We start from the raw sequence: 19,742 nt of genomic DNA, 5'->3' as shown, positions 1-19,742 counted from the left end.
ACCTCCTGCCCTGGTCCTGGGCAGTGCCCTCAGCCTCTCCCTCTCTCCTCCCTGTGTCCCCGCCCACGTCTCAGTCTAACCACCAATCGCTTAGCATGGAGGCACCTGATCCTCTTGACTGGGGGGAGCTGTTTCTCCCTGCATCACTGGAGCAGTGCTCCGGAGCACCCATCACACTTGTAATCAGTGGTTTAAGGCCTGTAACTTCCTCACAGAGGCCCCCCAGACCCCCTGACGAGAGGAAGTGTCTGTTTTAGACCTCACTGGTATTATACTTGCCCTTAGCACATGTCACAGTTCAATAATTATTGAGGTGAATTGAAAATACATCTCTAGCCATCAAGGAGCTTGGAGGCTCGGCTCCAGCGGCACCTGGACTCCTAGCTAGATCTTTCTCCTGTTTTAAGTCCTTATCTCACCTGGCAGGAACCGTAGGAGCCTTTGCTAATCAAGTTTTACACCCATCCCAGGCAGATGAGGTCCCATGCTCAGCGCTCACGTGATACCCAGTGAGCATTTCTGTCATTGCTCCTATGAGAATGTATTACAGTTGTCTGTTTATGGGTCTGTCTTGTTAGACAGTAGTTTCTTTGTGATTAGGGATGGTGCTTTATTGCTTTATTCATGCTTAAGATTCCAAGAGCACAGGGCCCCACATGCATATGCACTAGGTGAATATTTTTGGAGTGAATAGATGGTTGATTACATGTAAAATGGGAATTGGATGACCTCTTGCTTTCAAGTAATGAACCCTCTCTGAGACAAACGAGGGCCGTCTCCACAGCAAACCTATGTGGACTGAAGGGTCAGGGGCCTCCTGGACGCCTCTCACACACTCACACCCTCGGCTTTCACATTTTATGGACACAACCTTGATTTGACTGAAGTTGTTTTCAAGATGCTTATCAAATTAGTGATCAAAATCTAGACTGAATTCTAAAAAATAAATGTAAGTATATTTATTTTAATCCTAAATCTCTACAATGAGAATTACATTCATTAGATATATACATAGATATGTGTGTGTGTGTGTGTGTGTTTGTATGTGTGTGTGGTGGCAGGTGAAAGAATGGTCCCCCAAAGATGTCCCCTCCTCAGTCTCCTGTGAATATGTTATTGTATATAGCAAAAGGGACTTTGCAGAGGGGATCAAGGTAAGGAACTTAAGAAGAGATTATCAGCATTACCTGGATAGATAATCCAAGAAGTTTTAGGAAAGAGAGAGTGTCAGAGTCGGGAGGGATTCCAAGAAGCTACCCTGCTGGCTTTGCAGACAGAAAAAGGGCCAGGAGCCGTGGAAAGCCAGTGGCCTCTGTGGGCTTGGAAAGGCACGGAGTGGGTTCTCCCTGAGAGCCCCCAGGAAGAACACGGCCTTGCTTGCACTTTCATTTTGGCCCGGTGAGACTTCTGACCTATCAGACTGTAAATTTTTATTGTTTTAAGCAGGTAAATTTGTGCCAATTTCTTAAAATAGCAATAAAAAATGTTTATGTGCATGATAGGTCTACTGGGTTTATTTGTTTGTATATATACGCGTTTGCCAGCAGTCCAGTGCTGTTGTCTTACATTGCTGAGAATCTAGAGGAAGAGACAGATAATAGCGGACAATACACCACTTACCATATATTCACAGCTGTGGGTGGTGCCAAGGAGAAGTGCAGCGATCTGTGCTTTAACACCCATGCTTCCCCTGGTGAGAGGGTTAGAGGCTGTATTCACACGCGCGCACACACATGCGCGCGCGCGCGCACACACACACACACACACACACACATTAGAGGCTGTATTCACACGCGCACACACACATTAGAGGCTGTATTCACACACACACACACACACACACACACACACACACACACACACACACACACACACACACTTTTATCAATGGTCCAAAATTATAGATACAGAATTGGTCATCTATTTTTATTCCAAGAGGATTTAATTTTGTATCATGTATATAAATTCAAAAAATAAATATCTAGAAATAAAAGCATAGAAATTATTTTAATATGCTATTTTATTCGTAACTACACCTTAGTTCTGTATTATCATTAAAGAGCTAAAGAGGAGTCAAACATTTTTTTCTAAAAAAAAGAAAAAATCTCTAATAGAGTTTTCAAAAATAAATTTTCTGGACCTAGTAGAATCTTACAAGATTTTAGCAGTTTAGAATATTTCAGTATCTAATAGGAAACATCTCCCAAGTCATCATATATTGCTCTCCCCATGTCAGAATACAGTGCTAATAAACACCACTGACACCTTTCCATTTACGGTATTTTATTTTTAAGTAGTCAAGATATTTGTGGTCATGTCATTTTTTTTATGAGACTTAAAAATAGACTACTCATTTTTAAGTTAACATTATTTCAAAAACAACAATAATTACATTGGTAAATTGTGTGCCCATTGTAGCTAAACTTACCATGATTGCTTTTATTGTCACAGATGAAACCTACTCCCTCGCTGGCAACCAGTCACATCATTTCAGAAAAAAAATTACCCTAAATTCTGCTGATCACATTGTGCATATTAAAGATAACAAAGATCATTAACTAAGAATATTTACACAGTTGTTATTTGGCACACTCAAATAAAAATTGAAATATACAAATATACCTAAAATTACAACCAATCTTTACCACTTAGTCATAGATTCTGGGTTGTTGTTTTTCCTGGCACAATTGATCCCTTGTTGCATAACAAGAAATATCTGGAAAATTAATGTGAACTGTTTATCTTAGCTTGCATCACATGTTATTCTGTAAAATATACTTCCAGGGAGATATGTGGTGATGCCCACAGAAGACAAATATTAGAAGTGGGGTTTTCTCATGGTTTGTTAAAAAAAAAAGAAGTTAGTATTTGAAATATTAATCTTTTAAAATAATTTGGTCTTTTAGGTCAAAAAAACTAAGGTTAATCTTATTTTTTTCCCTAAGAGTTTATGATAAAAAAGAACTATCTTAATAATTTTTCTGATAATAACAATACATTAAGTGAATGTATTTGTAATGACTTTATCAGTAGGATTATTAAAATTTAAGAAATTCCCATGGTATTCTGAACAAATTATTAAAAAATAACAACCCATAGATGAAGAAGATGTGAGCATTCCCTAAGTGTTCTATCCCATAAAACGATTTTATTAAATATCAATAGATGATATAAAAAATATGTTCTGTGTCAAATATGCCCAAGAAAATCTTGATATAAAATTTTGCTTAGACTTACAGGACTTACCAGAGCCTTACAATGTTAATGAGTGTAGTGAATTTCCCCAAAAAGAAAAGATACTAATTTTCAGCATTTTATCAGCCAGGAAGCTGAGGCCTAGTTCTCTTTGCTCTATAATCCTGAACTTCTGCATCACGTTCTCTAGGAAGATCTGTTAGTTTTGTTCTCTCTTCCTACCAGAAGTTCTAGGTTCAGAGAGTATTCATTGAACTAAACTGTGGATCTAAACTGAAATTAACTTTAGTGGTTTATGGACCTCCCCAGCATTCATCCATACTTATGTGGAATTAACTCCTCGTTTTTAAAGGTGTCCTCTTGTTTTAATCACCTCCTATTCTCCCCATTATTCCCACTCCTGAGTTATGGGGATGGGGTGATGACCAAGTTTATGACCCCTGACACTGGACAGAGGAGCGTGCCAGCAGTTTCTCAGGCATACAGACTCACAGCCAGTGGGAGGAGGACCCTGCAGGCCGCAGAGGGCCACACGGAGGTTGCACCTGAAAGAGAGTAAACACCCAGGGACTGTAGGAGACAGGCTTGTGGTATCAGGGGGTAGAGTGCCCCCTCATTTCCTGCAGGAGGATGTGACCAATTTGTTTGAATAATTCTGCAGGCTGGTAGGGACTGAAATCTACTCCTTATGGACACGCAGGAACTGTACCTGATCCCCTTGCCAAGGAGGGTTTTTTCAGCTAAGGGGCCTTATCTTTTTTTTTTTTTTAATAGATAATTATTTTTTATTGAAGGGTAGTTGACACACAGTATTACATTAGTTTCAGGTGTACAACACAGTGATTGAACATTTATATACATGATAATTCTAGGTACCAGCTATCACCATACCAAGTTGTTACAATATTTTTACTATATTCCTTATGCTATACATTACATCCCGGTTACTTATTTATTTAACAATTGGAAGTCTGTACTTTTTTTTTTTGTGAGGGCATCTCTCCTATTTATTGATCAAATGGTTGTTAACAACAATAAATTCTGTATAGGGGAGTCAATGCTCAATGCACAATCATTAATCCACCCCAAGCCTAATTCTCGTCAGTCTCCAATCTTCTGAAGCATAACGAACAAGTTCTTACATGGAGAACAAATTCTTACATAGTGAATAAGTTACATGGTGAACAGTACAAGGGCAGTCATCACAGAAACTTTCGGTTTTGATCACGCATTATGAACTATAAACAATCAGTCCAAATATGAATATTCGTTTGATTTTATACTTGATTTATATGTGGATACCACATTTCTCTCTTTATTATTATTATTTTTAATAAAATGCTGAAGTGGTAGGTAGATGCAAGATAAAGGTAGAAAACATAGTTTAGTGTTGTAAGAGAGTAAATGTAGATGATCAGGTGTGTGCCTGTAGACTATGTGCTAATCCGAGCTAGACAAGGGCAATTAAACATCCACATATGCAGAAGATTTCTCTCAGAACGGGGGGGGGGGGCCTCACCTCTGTTGATCCCCAATTTCTCACCTGATGGCCCCCCTGCGACTATGCCTGTCTTAGGTTGTTCCTTAAGGGGCCTTATCTTATGAGCAGAGTGGGGTTCAGCTCTCAAGGCCCACCTGGTTTCGGATGTCAAGGCCGCACAGAATATTGGGTACTAGTTTAGGACTTGCACTACATGCGTCTTCATCCCAACCCATGCATATGGTTTAGGGGAGGGTCATCTGGCCCCTAGCACCCAACGAGGGCATGGATCCATCCACAGAGATTGGTTCAGGAGTGAATTTATCACTCGGTTTTGACCAATGAACATCAAGTGAGGGTTTTTTAATGGGACTTTGAGGAAGAGATGTGTTGGATTCAGATGCAACTGTTAACAGCCAGAGTATGAGAGCCTGGTACTCCCAGGGAATATGACGCAAAGCCTGTGAATGAAGCCAACCGGACAGAGCAGGTCTTGGAGATTGAAAGTGAATAGTTGGTGGACCTCACCTGATCTGTGCCCAGTTGTGCCTGACAGCTGTCTACCTTCGGACTTTCTAGGCATGTGAAATAATTCCTTTTCCATTTTTGATTAAGCTTATTTGAATTTAATTAACTAAATTAACTAAACCGAACTAATGCTTATACGGCTGTCCTGAATGGTTTTGGTCAGGTCACTTTGCTTTGTTACCTTTGGCAATATTTTGGAACTCTGCAATTTCGTTGTTCATAACTTAAATGATGGTTCCCTTTCAAGGTCCCCTCATTGGATAGCTCTTCATGCAGTGTTATTATTGTACAAGTTTGACCAGCTTTTCTACTACAACACAGTAAATGATATTTGATGGCCACATGCACCAGAATAAGAACACAATGGAAGTGAAGTGGAGGTTAATTATTATCAAGGCATGGGTCTACTTAAGAAACGAATTGATTTGGTCAATTCGGAGTCAGTTAATATGTCTCATCTATTTATAATTTAAATAAGTGTTACAAAACCTTTTAAATAACCCTCATCTTAATAATATGAAATCAGAAATTAATTTAAAATTCTGAGCAAGCACTCGGTGCTTTTCACTGCATAAGTGAGGCTCAAATCAATGTGATTACTATTGCTTGGCAAATGATGGAAAAACAACTAAATTAAATGTTAGAACTTGTGCCTCTAACTTTAATATTTTCTTAAAGGAAAACATTAGGGGAAATATCGACAATATTTACACACTCTGATATTTTCATCCAGCATATAAATCCTGCAACTCAAGCCACTTGGCAGTGCTCTGAAGAAGCCGAGTTGCTCTTAACATTTACACTTGCTTGATGAGAAAATGTTGAAATATGCACAAGTACACTTGTTAAGTAAAAGAAATGGCAGTGCACACTGACTGTCTCCAAATGTTGACAAGGGACACAGGTAAAGAAGATGGACACTTTCAAAATGCTAAATTGTACCTGAAAAGAAAATAAAGCCAGGTGTCTTGTGTTTTTAATACATTCTGATCTAAATTTGTTTATCTCTCACAAGTATATTTTATAAATATAAAAGGAAAAATACATTATAGGAAAGTAATTGAGGTTAATTTGAATTCAGAAAGTCACATTATCCATCATGACCATTTGCATCTGGTGACTAGAGGCAGTAATGTATGTAATGTATTTATCTGCTAATTTAGTCCTTTACTTGATGGATAGGAGAGAATATTTCAAAGGAATGTTTAAAGGTACTCAGATATACTTTTTCAATATACCAAAAGATTTGGTAAAAACACAGTGTATACAACATTTTAAATACAGTTAGAGTATCAGAAGACTAAGTCATTATAGCTCTGTAAAAGTGTATTGAGGAGGAAAGTGCTATGTATAGGGGGCAGGCAGTATGCTTACTGTAATACAAAGAGCTAAAGTAAAGGGAAAATTACTATGAAATATTCAAAACATGCTTCTCTTGGGCCTGTATCTGCGTTTATTTCATTTTGTGCATTTGGGCCCCAGAAGGTGGGGTTAAACAAGCTGAGAGTGAAAGTATGTGGAATTCCTGGTGATACCTTATAAAGCCCATTTACAATTAACCAATCTTTGAAGGTTTTTTTTTTTCCTTAACAGAATGAGAGTTTCACAAGACATACAAGCCCTTTTTTTTTTCTTTTTCTTTGAGTAAAAGTGCCAGTCAGTGGTGTAATCTTCAGTAGATATGTTTTCAACAATCTTCTGGTCTCATGAACTTTTAAACAAGTATTTATAAGATCATATGTAAAGTAAAAAGGGCACCTGCGGTAGGAAGGTAACATTTCAAGTATAGAGCTGATGGGAAGGTACTGTTTACTGGTTGGGGTGCTGTATTTTAATAAATATATACAGTCTATAGAACAGTCAGCATTTTAATAGTAACACTGCACCTTCTTCAGTTGCTCTGACAACAATTTAAGTTATAATTTTGGTATGGACAAGATTTTTCACAGTTAATTTTTTATGTCAGTGTTTCTCTTGAATTAAGTATATTTTTCCCAAGTAATGCTACTGTCAATCTGGAATCAGAGCCGAGAGTCTTTCTGTATTTACATGGAGAACAGTATTACTATGGCACAGCTACATGGCTTCCACCCAGCTTAATCATGTTCAAGCTGCAAATAAATGCAGATGCTGGATCCGTGGATTCGCAAAGACGAAGCAGGGGCTCCCTCTGCATAACCATCTGTGCATTGCCTTTGTCTTTAGGCTTTATAATACTGATAATAAAGCTAAATTCTCTTTAAGATCAAAAGTAGTGAGTTGGAACATGAGGCTAATTATATGTGATACCATGTATTTCCTAACCACTCAGTGAATTTGAAATGTAGTAATATTGGTAAATGTATTTAAACATGTATTTAAAAAATGTATTTAAATGTGTTTAAAAAATAATCTACTGTTAGGCGACAATGAAAAAGTTATATGACAGTATTAAATATGGTAATTGCAAATGAAAAAATACAACAAGTTACTAAGCTGAAGATACATATAGAAAGTATCAGCTATTCAATGTTCATGTTACATTTTGGTCCAACAAGGAGATAAAATGCAACAAGATTCTGCATGTGTTCTAAGAATGAGAAAAGTACATGAGTACATCACTAATACATAGCGTACCTAGTGTCATCACCAAATGGGTGACTTCTGTGGGTGAATCAACCAGTAATGTAGCTCTCTAGGTGCTCACTGTCAACTCCAAAGATGTTTCGTTTTGTTTTCACTTCTGACAACCCATCCCTGGGTTCTACCTCAAGACTGCAGCATCCTGGCCTGCTTAAGCCTCTACCCTGCCTCCCTGCCCCGGGGATTTTATTCTCAAGCAGGGACATCAACTCTCACCCTAGTTGTCCAGCCTGTCGGCCTGCCCTGCGTAGTTCAGACTTGCAAGACCCCATAGTCACCTGAGCCAATTCCTCAATCTCTCTCTCTCTCTCTCTCTCTCTCTCCCTCTCCCTCTCCCCTCAGACTACCGTAACGAAATGCCATAGATTGGGTGGCTTAAACAACAGAAATTAATTTCCCACAGCTCTGGAGGCTGTAAGTCCAAGAAGAAAGTCCCGGCAGGGTTTGGTTCCTACAGAAGACTCTCTTCCTGGCTGGCAGGTGGTGCCCACTCACTCTGCCCTCACATGCAGAGGGGAAGACAGAGGACGCTCTCTGGGGGCTGCTTTTTAGGGCACGAATCCCATCATGAGGGCCCTACCCTCATGACCTCATTACCGTCCAAAAACCTAATTACCTGATCACTTTGCAGAGACCCCATCTCCAGATATCACCATATTGGTGGTTAGGGCTTCAGCAGGTGAACTGGGGTGGAGAGGACTCAGATCAGTCCCCAGTGCTGTCTGTCTACCTACCTACGTACCTACCCACCTACCTACCCACCTACCTACCTACCTACCTACCTACCTACCTACCTACCTACATACCTACCCACCTACCTACCTACTCACCTCCCTACCTACCTACCTACCTACCCACCTACATACCTATCCACCTACCTACCCACCTACCTACCTACCTACCTACCTACCTACGTACCTACCCACCTACCTACCCACCTACCTACCTACCTACCTACCTACCTACGTACCTACCCACCTACCTACCCACCTACCTACCTACTCACCTCCCTACCTGCCTATGTATCTGTCTATCATCTGTCCATCCAACGATCTACATATATATATCCTATTGGTTCTCTTCCTCTGGAGAAAACCAACAAATACGTTTTATCATCCCTGGAATCCAAACTCCCACATCATCTTTCCAGATCACTCACTTTCTAACTGCCATTTCAGCTGTTCATCATCTACAGTGACACTTCCAACACTTGGGCCGCTTTATTCCTGCAAACCATCGCCTGCCTTCCAGCTTGTTTTAGTTGTCAGGGGTGAGCTCAAGTTATTCCATGGTTTCTTCAAATCACTAAGGTTTTCAATGGCTTTCATTTTGCCCAACCAATCAATACTTTCTGTTCTTGCTTACTTAAGATCTTTGTGTCTTTTGGCCCTATTGATTTTATCGATTACTCTGTATCCCTAGACATTAAGTTTGCTGCAAACATAATGAATATGTAGGGATGATTTTTACTACAAGATGCGTTCTACATGAAGGTCACAGATCTGTCCGTTTTATTTAAGTTGGCATTCCAGCGCCTAGCACAAGTTCTGGTCATTAGAAGATAATAAAAGCTCAGTGAATGAATAAATGCTTTCATGAAGAAAAATTCCACTGCAGTTGATGATGGCAGTGAAATAGGTTATTGTCATTTAAGTACAAAGTCGGGGAAATGTTAAGGCCAACATATTTAGTTAATGATAATATTTCCTCTTTTTATCTTTGATACATGGCAGCTGAGAGTTCCTTTAGCCCCGAGGCATGCTGAAGCAGAGGTACCCCAACTTCATTTTATCCTACAAATTTACAAATTAAGGAAATGGTACATGACTTTTCCTATAGAATGAATCTTGTAGTAAAAGTACCATCTCAGATTCCTTAAAATACATTCTCAGTGAACATGATATCTTAACTGTCAGTGGAAAGCCTACCTGACAGGGAGCAGCAGACCTCAGGGTGGCTCTGATTCTGGCTAATTTGCTATGTTTTCTAAGAGAAATTAGTTAACTTCCTTAAAGTTGTGTCACTACTTGTGAAGGGATGGAATCGATTATTTCTAAGGTCTTTTTGAGCTCTAAATTTTGATTCTACTTTAATGAGACTTACATTTTTAAGGCCTTACTTACTCATTTTTTAAAAATGTCAAAACTCCCATGCAGTAGTTTTTCTTGTCAAAAAAAAAGTTTCTTCAACAGCATTTCAGGATGCTTAGACATAAAACTTTATTCACTCTAATACCAAAAAATGCTAATTTTTCAGCCATTTTAATGTTTTCATCTTCATAAAGTCTGTCATATTGTTCATTATTTTAGTGGGCTAAGCAATGAATAATACAAACTAAATTCTTATTATTGCAAAGTATTTGCCTTTTCTTTTTCTTAAATTAGATGTTATAGTATTTTATGTCAGAATATCATATCAAACTAAAACAATGCAAATTCGGGTATAGACTATCTACTAACACTTTGTATTTATAAGAGTCTTTAAACTCTTGTTGAAAATGATGTCTGTTCACTTTACTATTTTAGTACTCTCAAATAAGGATTAATATACCACCACCATTAATATATGGTACATTTCATTACTTCCTATCAGATTTATAGAGTAACAGTATAAAAAATTCTCAATACAAAAAAATATTTTTAATCCTAACTCAACAGTCAGTTATCACAAGCTATATTTAATGTAGTCATACAAGTATGTTGAAATTAACTTTTTAAAAGTCAGTAACCAGGACAGATATGAAATGTCACATAAAACTAATTAAATTTAATAATCCTGATTTGACTCTCTTAGTCTTTTTTTCTCCATCTGTCAAATAAAGGGCTTAGATTAGATGATTTGAGATAGAGTATTTTGTGACTCCATGAGCAAAGGAGGGTAATTAATGACAGATAATGGGATTTAAGAAAGACCATGAAACATGTAGGTTGTCACAGAAAAGGAGAGAGCGCAGGACTCCAGGCAGAAAGTACACCTTAGATATTCCCTGGCTCATCTCCTTTTTAAATGACAGAGTTAAAATAAAATTAAAATTCCAGGTGCATTGTCCTATATGTTAGCTACTAGCTAAAATATGAATAAATGTGCTAAATGAGGATATTAAATTTTAATTTTAATTTGATTTAAATTAAATTAAATTAATAATTTGTTTCCTCAGTCACCTTAGATCCATTTCAAGTGGTGAGTAGCCGTATGTGGCTACCACAGTAGACAGTTCAGACACAGAACATTTCTATTATAGCAGAAAGTGCTGTTGGTTAGTAGTGAGTCCAGATAATAAAAGAAATGGGGAGGGGGAAGTTCAGTGCCTATTTGACTCTAGTATGTCTGTATCTTGCTTAAGAGAAGATTGAAATAATGTTAGACTTTATTTAAAAATATACAGTTAATTATATTTGCTGAAGAAAAAAGAATAAGATCTATAGTCTTCTCCATCATGCTGAGAAAAAGATGGGAGTTTAGAAAATTATCAACCCAACAGAGTCACAGAAGGAGAAAAATTACAGGGGAAAAGATGTATTTGTTGAGATTGGATTCAGCCACAAGCAACACACACGCACACTACATATGCTGATTTACATAAGGTAGGTGTTTATTTTGTGCTCACATTAATTGCATAAGTGCCCAGAGATAAGAAGTCCAGAGCTTGTATCAGTTCAATGCTATCCTGAGATACTATCCCACTCACCATTCAATCATTCTTGGGGTGTTGTCCTCATTGTACTAGGCCCAGTAGGGTAAGAAGGAACAAAGAAGAAGAAGAAAGAAAGGGCATCTCCCATTGTCCCTTGATGCAGACTCTTGAGGGCAGATATGCATTATATCCTGCTGGCCAGAATTTAGTCATATAGTCTCACTCAAGTGCAGGATGGCTGGGACATATGGTATTTGTTACGGTCAGCCATGAGCCCTGCTAAGCGGTCTGTTCATTCACAGGGAAGTGAGAACAGATATTGAGAAACACTGCCATAGATAATAATCACACAATAAAATAATTTTAAAAATAGCTAAAGTAGATTCGTAATTGTAATACATATTAATGGATCAAATTTTTGAACGGAAAGACAAGAATTGTGCTCTATTTTCTAATCCTTCTATAAACTTCTTGCAAGATATATATAGAAGCAAAAACAACCAGAAAGGAAGAAAATGAAAGAGGGAGAAAAGTATACTGTGCAAATAATTTTTTAAAGACGTTATTACAATTTTATTATTTAAAAGTTTTGTCAGAATTATTTTAAAATTTTATAATTCAGTAAGTATGATTTCTCCATAATTTCATCTACTAGGTTACTTGTGCAGCCACAGTATGGAATGTCTACACCATAAACAGATACTATGTTCTCAATTACAGTTGCTTAAGGAGAAAACTCCTCAAAGGGAGTTAAGAACCCAAAAATTAAGAGTTCTAAAGTTCTTTCTTTTAAATTTTTGGACAATGAACAATTGCACAAAGATTAGAATCAAATAATCTCTAATTTTCTTCCTTATATAAATTATATGAACATTTGTTGGTTCAAAAGTAATGAATATTCTTTCTTAAGTTAATAGCATACTTTATGTTAATATTCTAATTTCATTCTCAAATTTTAATTTAATCCTGCTATTTGTTGTCCTATATGTTTAACTGTTTAAAAGTTCATAATAGGATTTTCATTTATTAACACTTTATACTCATTTTTTGTTACTACAGCATTGTACTTTTGCAATAACAAATAAACATTTTTTATTTCAAAATAACTGATTTTTACTTCAAAAACAATGTAAGGAGAACTTTCACTATGAGTAACATTTAGAATATTTACATATATTTGTAAATGAACATTCAGATTTTCACAGTAAATCCAACTAATGTGTTAAACTCTGTTTCAATATGAAAGCAATCTTTGATATCATGGAATTATTAATCATACTCAAGTTCAGAAATTATATTGAAATTGGTTTGCAGCCATTTAGTGGCTATTAAGCCACCCTTAATAGCTGGTTTTTGCCAAATATCATAGCCAAACAAAAATCTCCACTAAAAATAAAACCCTCTAATAAGTAGGAATACATGTAACAGAAATTACTATAACATGTTGAATAATATAAAGAAGGATTTACATAAATGGAAATAAATCATACTTGATTTGAAAGTCAAAATAGTATAATAAATACAATTTTCTCCAAATTAATTATTTATTTCAATTCAATTCCAAACAAACTTCCAGTGGGCTTTTTCATAGAACTTGACCATTTTATCCTAAAATTCGTATCAGAGATGATGAGACAAAAATAAATTAAAAAGAAATAAGAAAGAGTAAGGTGAGATCTTCAAGGCCATCTTGAGGAAAAGTAATTGTTTCCCACTTTGAACAGTGGAGCCACATGTGTGCCAGGCCAGGTGGGTCTTGTCCTAACAGACATCAAGCCTTATAAAAGTATAAATTAGACCAATGTAATAGAATTGAAAAGACATAAACAGACCTATATTTAGAAACTTGATGGTGACAGAAGGGACATTAGAAATAAGTGGGGTGTATTCTCAATAAATGTACTTCAAGAACAGACTTTGTTATAGCTAATGTAAGTAAAATAAGAGATATGCCTTACAATCTATTCTCAGTGTATGAAAGACTTAATTTGTAAAAGTGTTAAAAGAAAACATAGCAAATCTTTATGGCTACAAGGTAGGGATAGATTTCTTAAGTGTGATTCAAAAGCTGAAAACATACAAGACAAGATTGATGATTTGAAGACAGTGAATTCTAACTTTTCATCTAGAAACCATACACAAGTGAAAAGACCAGCTACCAGTTGGGAGAAGCTATTTGCAATTCATGTAACTGACAAAGGATTAGTTCTAAGAATATATAAAGAGTTCCTACTAATTAATAAGAAAATAAGCAAACAACCAAAAAAGTAAGAGAAGGATATGACTAGGTAATCCATAGACAAACCAATGCCCAATAAATGTATGAAAATACACTAATCTCATTTCTAAATGGGGAAATGTAAAACAAACACTGTAAAATATTATTTCATACTGATCAGATTGTTAGAATTGAAAATATATGATGTTAGCCATTGGTAAGGTTGTGGAAAATAAGGCAGTTTTATGCACTGCCAAAAGTGTAAAGTTATACAAATACCCTAGAGGGCAATGTGGCACTGTTCCAGTACACATGTACATGTACCTAACATTTAACCTTTTTAAAGTATATACTGTTTTAGAGAACCCCAGAATGTGCGGCAAGCAGACATGGCAGGACATTCATGTTTACAATAGTGAAAAATTGCACACAAGACTAACTGCTCATTGAATAAATTGTAGTGCCCTCCATCAATAGCATAATATATAGTAATTTAAATGAATTAATATATATATTAATGCAGTGAAAACTCAAAAACAGAATACTGAAAAATAAAGGCAATGATATTGATATGCACAGTCTCAGACTATTTGTATAAAGACTGAAAATACACAAAACATGACATGTGTCTATGGATAGATCCTCGTGCGGTAATGGCATAAATGTATATATAAAATTACATTCTAAGAACCGGGGTCTGAAGGGAGGGCAAGGGGCAATCTGAGGACGGAGGACTGAACACTACAATTCTTCCTGTAGGTCTTTCCTCTTTTTAATAAAATCTGAGTCTGTCAAATTGTTAAAGATTTGATAAAGCTTAGTGGGTGTTTTCTTGTATGAAGATTATATTGTTTCCATACTTTTCAGTATGTTTTGAAGAAATTTGATGATAAAAAAATGGAGGTTTTACTATGTTCATTGTATAAAGAATGATAATTGAGCCAGTGCTAATGTAACTATCCTAAAAAAAGACAAATGTGGGACAAAATACTAAAGTCAAAAAATAAAATAAAAAGGACTTAGGACAAACACTTCACAATTTTCCTCCAAAATACCTTTAAAATGCCACCTTGGGGTTAGTAAGGAAGGATACCTAAGAGTGACACATGGCCTTATCAAACAACCAGGAAAAGAGGGTATAGTGAGCGGCATTTCCACTGTGTGTTCAGGAAATAAATTTCCTATGCAAAATAAAACCCTCTTGTCCAAAACTAAAATAACGTGATCATGATATGGTTAATGGCTTCATGAATCTAACAACAAAGATGAGAAAGAGATTCCTCTGAAATTCATAAATTACCAAAAGTATGTATGATGATGTAAAGTCATGTTTAGGTAGTAATATAGACTTTATTTTTTAAGATGAAACTTGAAAGTTAAAATTGAGTTACTTTATGAAGAGCATGACATTATAAATACATAAAACCTTTAGACATTTAAATAACTGATCACGTGGCTCTAATTTACCAAAGTCATTTATTTTTCAGGAAACTATGATTATTTTCCCTAGACTTCCAGTTACATTTTCAACTACGTAAGTTCTGATGTTAGCTAGTGCCAACATTTCATTGGTAGTTTCTCCTGTACCCCGTTGCCATTTAACATAGCGAAAACCCATTTGTAAACAAAATGGTGATACATTACGATAGCCAAAGGGCAGAGCTTTACCTGGACAGAGATTCGTCACGTTGTCATGTAGCTCAGCTTGACGTGTGCACTGTCATCGAGCGCTGGGGAAGGTTCTTGCCAGAGACTGATGACTTGAGCAATCACTGAAACTTAGTAACAGCATCAGTGGCTGCCCGTTGATATTGCACACAACACAAATACTTCTTTCATTTTTGTCCATGCTTGTTCTTGGCCAAGTTATACCAATATTTTGACCAGAAAAAATGTTAGAGGAAGCTGCAATCTTATTTATACTTGGAATTATATGGCACTTTGAAATAGTATTAACAAGTACCATACCAAAAACAATTCACTTGCATATATACCCAGAAATGGGGTTGTTGAATCACATGGTAGTTCTGTTTTTAATTTTCTGAGGAACCTCCATGCTGTTTTCCGTGAGGGCTTCACCATTTCACAGTCCCTCTAACGGTGCGGAAGAGTCCCCATTTCTCCACGTCCTCAAACTGAAGTCAGGATCTCATTGAAGTGTTTGTACTTCCGCGTGAATCAGCGCAGCGTCACTCACAATAGGCAAGACGTAGAAATAACCTGAACTCCCACTGAGAGATGAAAGGATGAGCGGTGTGTGTGTGTGTATACATGCAACGCTATTCAGTCTTTAAAAGAAGGAAATCCCGCAGCATGTGACAACACGGTTGAGCCCGGAGGACAGTGTGCCGAGTGGGCTGAGCAGGTCCCAGAAGGACACACGCTGCGTCATTCCAACTACGTGAGACTTCTAGGCAGTCAAACGTGTAGAAACAGAGGAGAGAATGGCGGTTGCCAGGGGACGGGGGGAAGAAGGAAATGGGGAGTTGTTGTTCAGCGTACATAAAGTTCCATTTACACAAGATGAATAAGCTCCAGAGCTCTGCTGTACAACGTTGTGCCCATGGTTAACACTGTTGTGCACTAAAACTTTGTTAAAAGGTAGATCTCATGTTAGGTATTTGTACTACAATTAAATTCACTTGCAAATCAACTGTAAAGCATCATGCAAAAATATGTAAGTGGATTTATCAAGATAGCATTTTATTGGCCGTATGCCACATGGGAAGCACCAGATGGAAACTTAGAAAATACCATGATCTTGGTCATATATGTACTTAACGTCAAACATATCCCCAAAAGCCAGTAGATATATTTAATTCATGCTACCTATAATATACATCTATGAGTTAAATGTGTCAAAGAAAGTGATTTTTCTGTTTTTTTTCTTTTTTCTTTTCCAGAAAATGATTTATTTCTTATTACTGATTTGAGAGTTTGATGAAAATACATTTTTCTGGAAGATGCTTCTATTTGTACTAAAAAAAGATTCTTCTATGCATATAACTCATCCAATTTCAATAATTTCATGGAGAAGTTTGGGAGATGATGGTGTCATCACTGTGAACAAAGCATTCTAAGGTAAGGATACAGCTTCTGTAATACTTGCTAAGTTGTAAATGTAAACCCCACAGTCAATTCACACTCATTTCCTAACTTACTATTTATATCCTTTTTAGAGCTCTTTTCATGTATCTAAAATTTGAGAATACAACTGAATAAAATACAAATCAGCAAGTGATTTTTTAAGTTTAAGTTTTGTTGTGAGCATTATCCACAAAGGCAGGCCATTCACCAGGTTATTTCTTTACCAGTGAATTAATGATAGAAGGACGGCAAGTGTAAACTATTTTGCAGACAGGCCAATAATGGGAACAGAGTAAAGCAGCAAAGCTTGCCAAGCCCTGATGAGGCTCAGGAGAAATTCCTTAACAGATGTTTCCCTGAGCAAATACAGACTTTGCCTACTCTGATTATGATGGTCTTGAGAATTCGTGATTTGATTCAACACTCAGCTACTCTTTAGTAGGCTCATAAAAATATGATTCTTACAAAGAGTATATTCTAAAGTTTCCTTTCCTAAGAACCAATATATATAACATATTTATGGTACTTAGTCCCATATGGTGAAGCAGTGGTCCAACAGCATTGTTATAACACCGTAATTAAGGTTGTGTCAGAATTTTATTATGAAGGAAGGAGGCAAAGCAAAGCCTTTTTGTTTTGTTTTGTTTTCATTATGTAAGCTTCCTTTAGTTGAGTGCCCACTGGCTGCAAATCAGCAGTCCCCCCTTATTTGTGGGGGATACGTTTCAAGACCCCCAGGGTATCCACGAAAGCATGGATAGTACCAAACTCTGTATGTACTATGTTTTCTCCTGTGCATACATACCTGTGATAAAGTTTAACTTATAAATTAGGCACAGTAAGAGATTAACAGCAATACCTAATAATAAAATAGAAGAATTATAACAATATACTGTAACAAAAGTTATGTGAATCTGCTCTTTTTGTCAAAATATCTTGTACTTTACTCACCCTTCTTTTGATGATGTGAGATGATAAAATGCCTGCGTGATGAGGTGAGTGAGGCGAATGAGGCAGGTAGGCATTGTGAGGCAGCATTAGGCTACGAAGACCTGATGATGGGTCAGGAGGAGCATCTGCCCTGGACCGCGGTTGACCGTGGGTGACTGGAACAGCAGGGAGTGAAGCCATGAGTAACGGGGGTTATTGCAATCTGCTCTGAGCACCCGTTTGCCTCTTGCTAAGAATTTCTGGTGTTTTGCTCTTGACTGAATGATTTGTGTGCAAACAGCTTAAAAGAGCTTTCTTTGAAACCCAGGCAATTGCTCCTGGCACCCATGTACAGTCAGTAGTAAGGGTCACAGTTTCTGAGTTCTATCCCCGGCATCTCTGTAGTATTACTGATATCTACTTGTGGGTTTTAAAACCCTAATTATTTCAACTATTTCTTTCTAATGTCTTCCATTTTCTAGTTTCTTTATTGGGTGAAAATATCAAAATATGCACTTTCTAGTTGGGTGACGTTGGGCAGTCAGTTGCATCGCATCCTCAAGTCCCCTGGGCACTTAATGTGAATAAGAAGATTATCTGCTTCATCAGACTAGGTGAGGGTCTGACAGGACAATCGTGCTGGTGTTAAACACAGTGCCTGGTGCGTAAGGAAGATCCGCATCACTTCCACTTTACCCAGAACGACCCGTTCTTAGTTATTATCACCGGCTCCCTCATTCTGCCATTGCCTGAAATAAGCTGCAGGTATCTAGTGTTCTACCCAAAGCCAACACTTTTTAAACATTCTAAGCCTTTTTTCAAATGCAAGCACAAATTAACCAAATTAGTGACTGCTGTAAGATTAATAAATTATTATCTAGGCTTCATGAAGAGGAAAGTCCATGCACATTTTATAAACATAGTGTCTCACGGCCAGCATAAACTTATGTGCTTCATAAACTATTAGTCTTCAGAGCTATGAAATAGTTATGAAATTATGTGTAGTTACACAGCAATTTAAGTGAAAATAACTCATTTTTGAGGCTGTCAATTCAGTTTCTACTATGGCTGATAAGTGAACAAGACCAACTTGCTCTGGTATTATTTAATTTAATAGGTTCTAAATGAATCTAGTGTTGGAACTAATATTAACTCACGCTTTCAACAAGAGGCTTTAAGCTAAAATCGGAAGACATGCCACGCTGCTGTCAAGGTGCGCTGAGAGGCTGCACAGACCCAGCGGATGACAGGGGACCCCTGACCCACCAAAGTCCTGAGGCGAGGAAGAGCTCACTGCATCTCTTCACCCCGGGTCGTGCTTGGCAACACTAGTTACTTTTCAGTGCCTCTTATTGATAAGTCACAGGGTCCCCAACACTCCTAATTTACATCTGCAAAATTACCAGCACCTCATGAGCATTCCATTTAAAGAATAATTGCAACTATGCATAATTAAAAAGAAGAGGTATCTGGCTAATAGTATTTACTACTTATCTTTGGACAATTATGTATTTTTAGATCACCTTAAGTTATGAACAAACAGTCTCCTGTACAATTTGGTGAGAGGCCAGTGATAATTTGTTTGTATCAAAAATTTATCAATGGTGAATTAACCAACAGGGCAGCCTTTCACAGTAACAATAGAATCACTAGCACGTATTCTATGCTATATCCATAGGTTTCCTTTCATTTGCATTATCAGATTTGACAGGTGGCAGATTCAATAACATAGCCTTTAAAAAACTGGCATTAATGCTTTATGAAATCAGAATCTAAATATTTCTGCATGTCCTGATGGGCAAGAACATTCGTATCTTTGAAGCATTTCCCTGTTACTGAGAGATACTTCACATGTGCCACCATCCCTTACCAATTGTAACATCCTCAGAGGTTGAAAGCTGCTAGAATCATTAACTGAGTCTGCATTGCGCCCTTTCTCTCGCTGTCTAACCTGTCACCTCCGTGCTCGCTGCGGTCTTTCCTTGCCTTACTGACTCCTTGGCAGAAATGCCTGTCGCAGTAGCTGGTTCCTTGTCCTCCTTCCGGTC

General features: G+C 37.2%; 1 protein-coding gene across 3 annotated transcripts in view; it reads left to right on the top strand.

Moving 5' to 3' along the window:
- The window catches only part of NEIL3 (nei like DNA glycosylase 3), a 750,694-nt gene that overhangs the window by 196,873 nt on the left and 534,079 nt on the right, over nt 1-19,742 (top strand). For all 3 annotated transcript variants that reach the window (XR_012124054.1, XR_012124056.1, XR_012124055.1), the window contains exon 4: nt 16,581-16,758. The gene's annotated coding sequence lies outside the window, so the exon portion shown is untranslated. The remainder of the gene's footprint in view (nt 1-16,580; nt 16,759-19,742) is intronic.

The sequence above is a fragment of the Manis javanica genome, chromosome 12 (genome assembly GCF_040802235.1).
Source record: "Manis javanica isolate MJ-LG chromosome 12, MJ_LKY, whole genome shotgun sequence".
Taxonomy (NCBI): Eukaryota; Metazoa; Chordata; class Mammalia; order Pholidota; family Manidae; genus Manis; species Manis javanica.
This window is presented reverse-complemented; position numbering and strand designations above follow the sequence as displayed.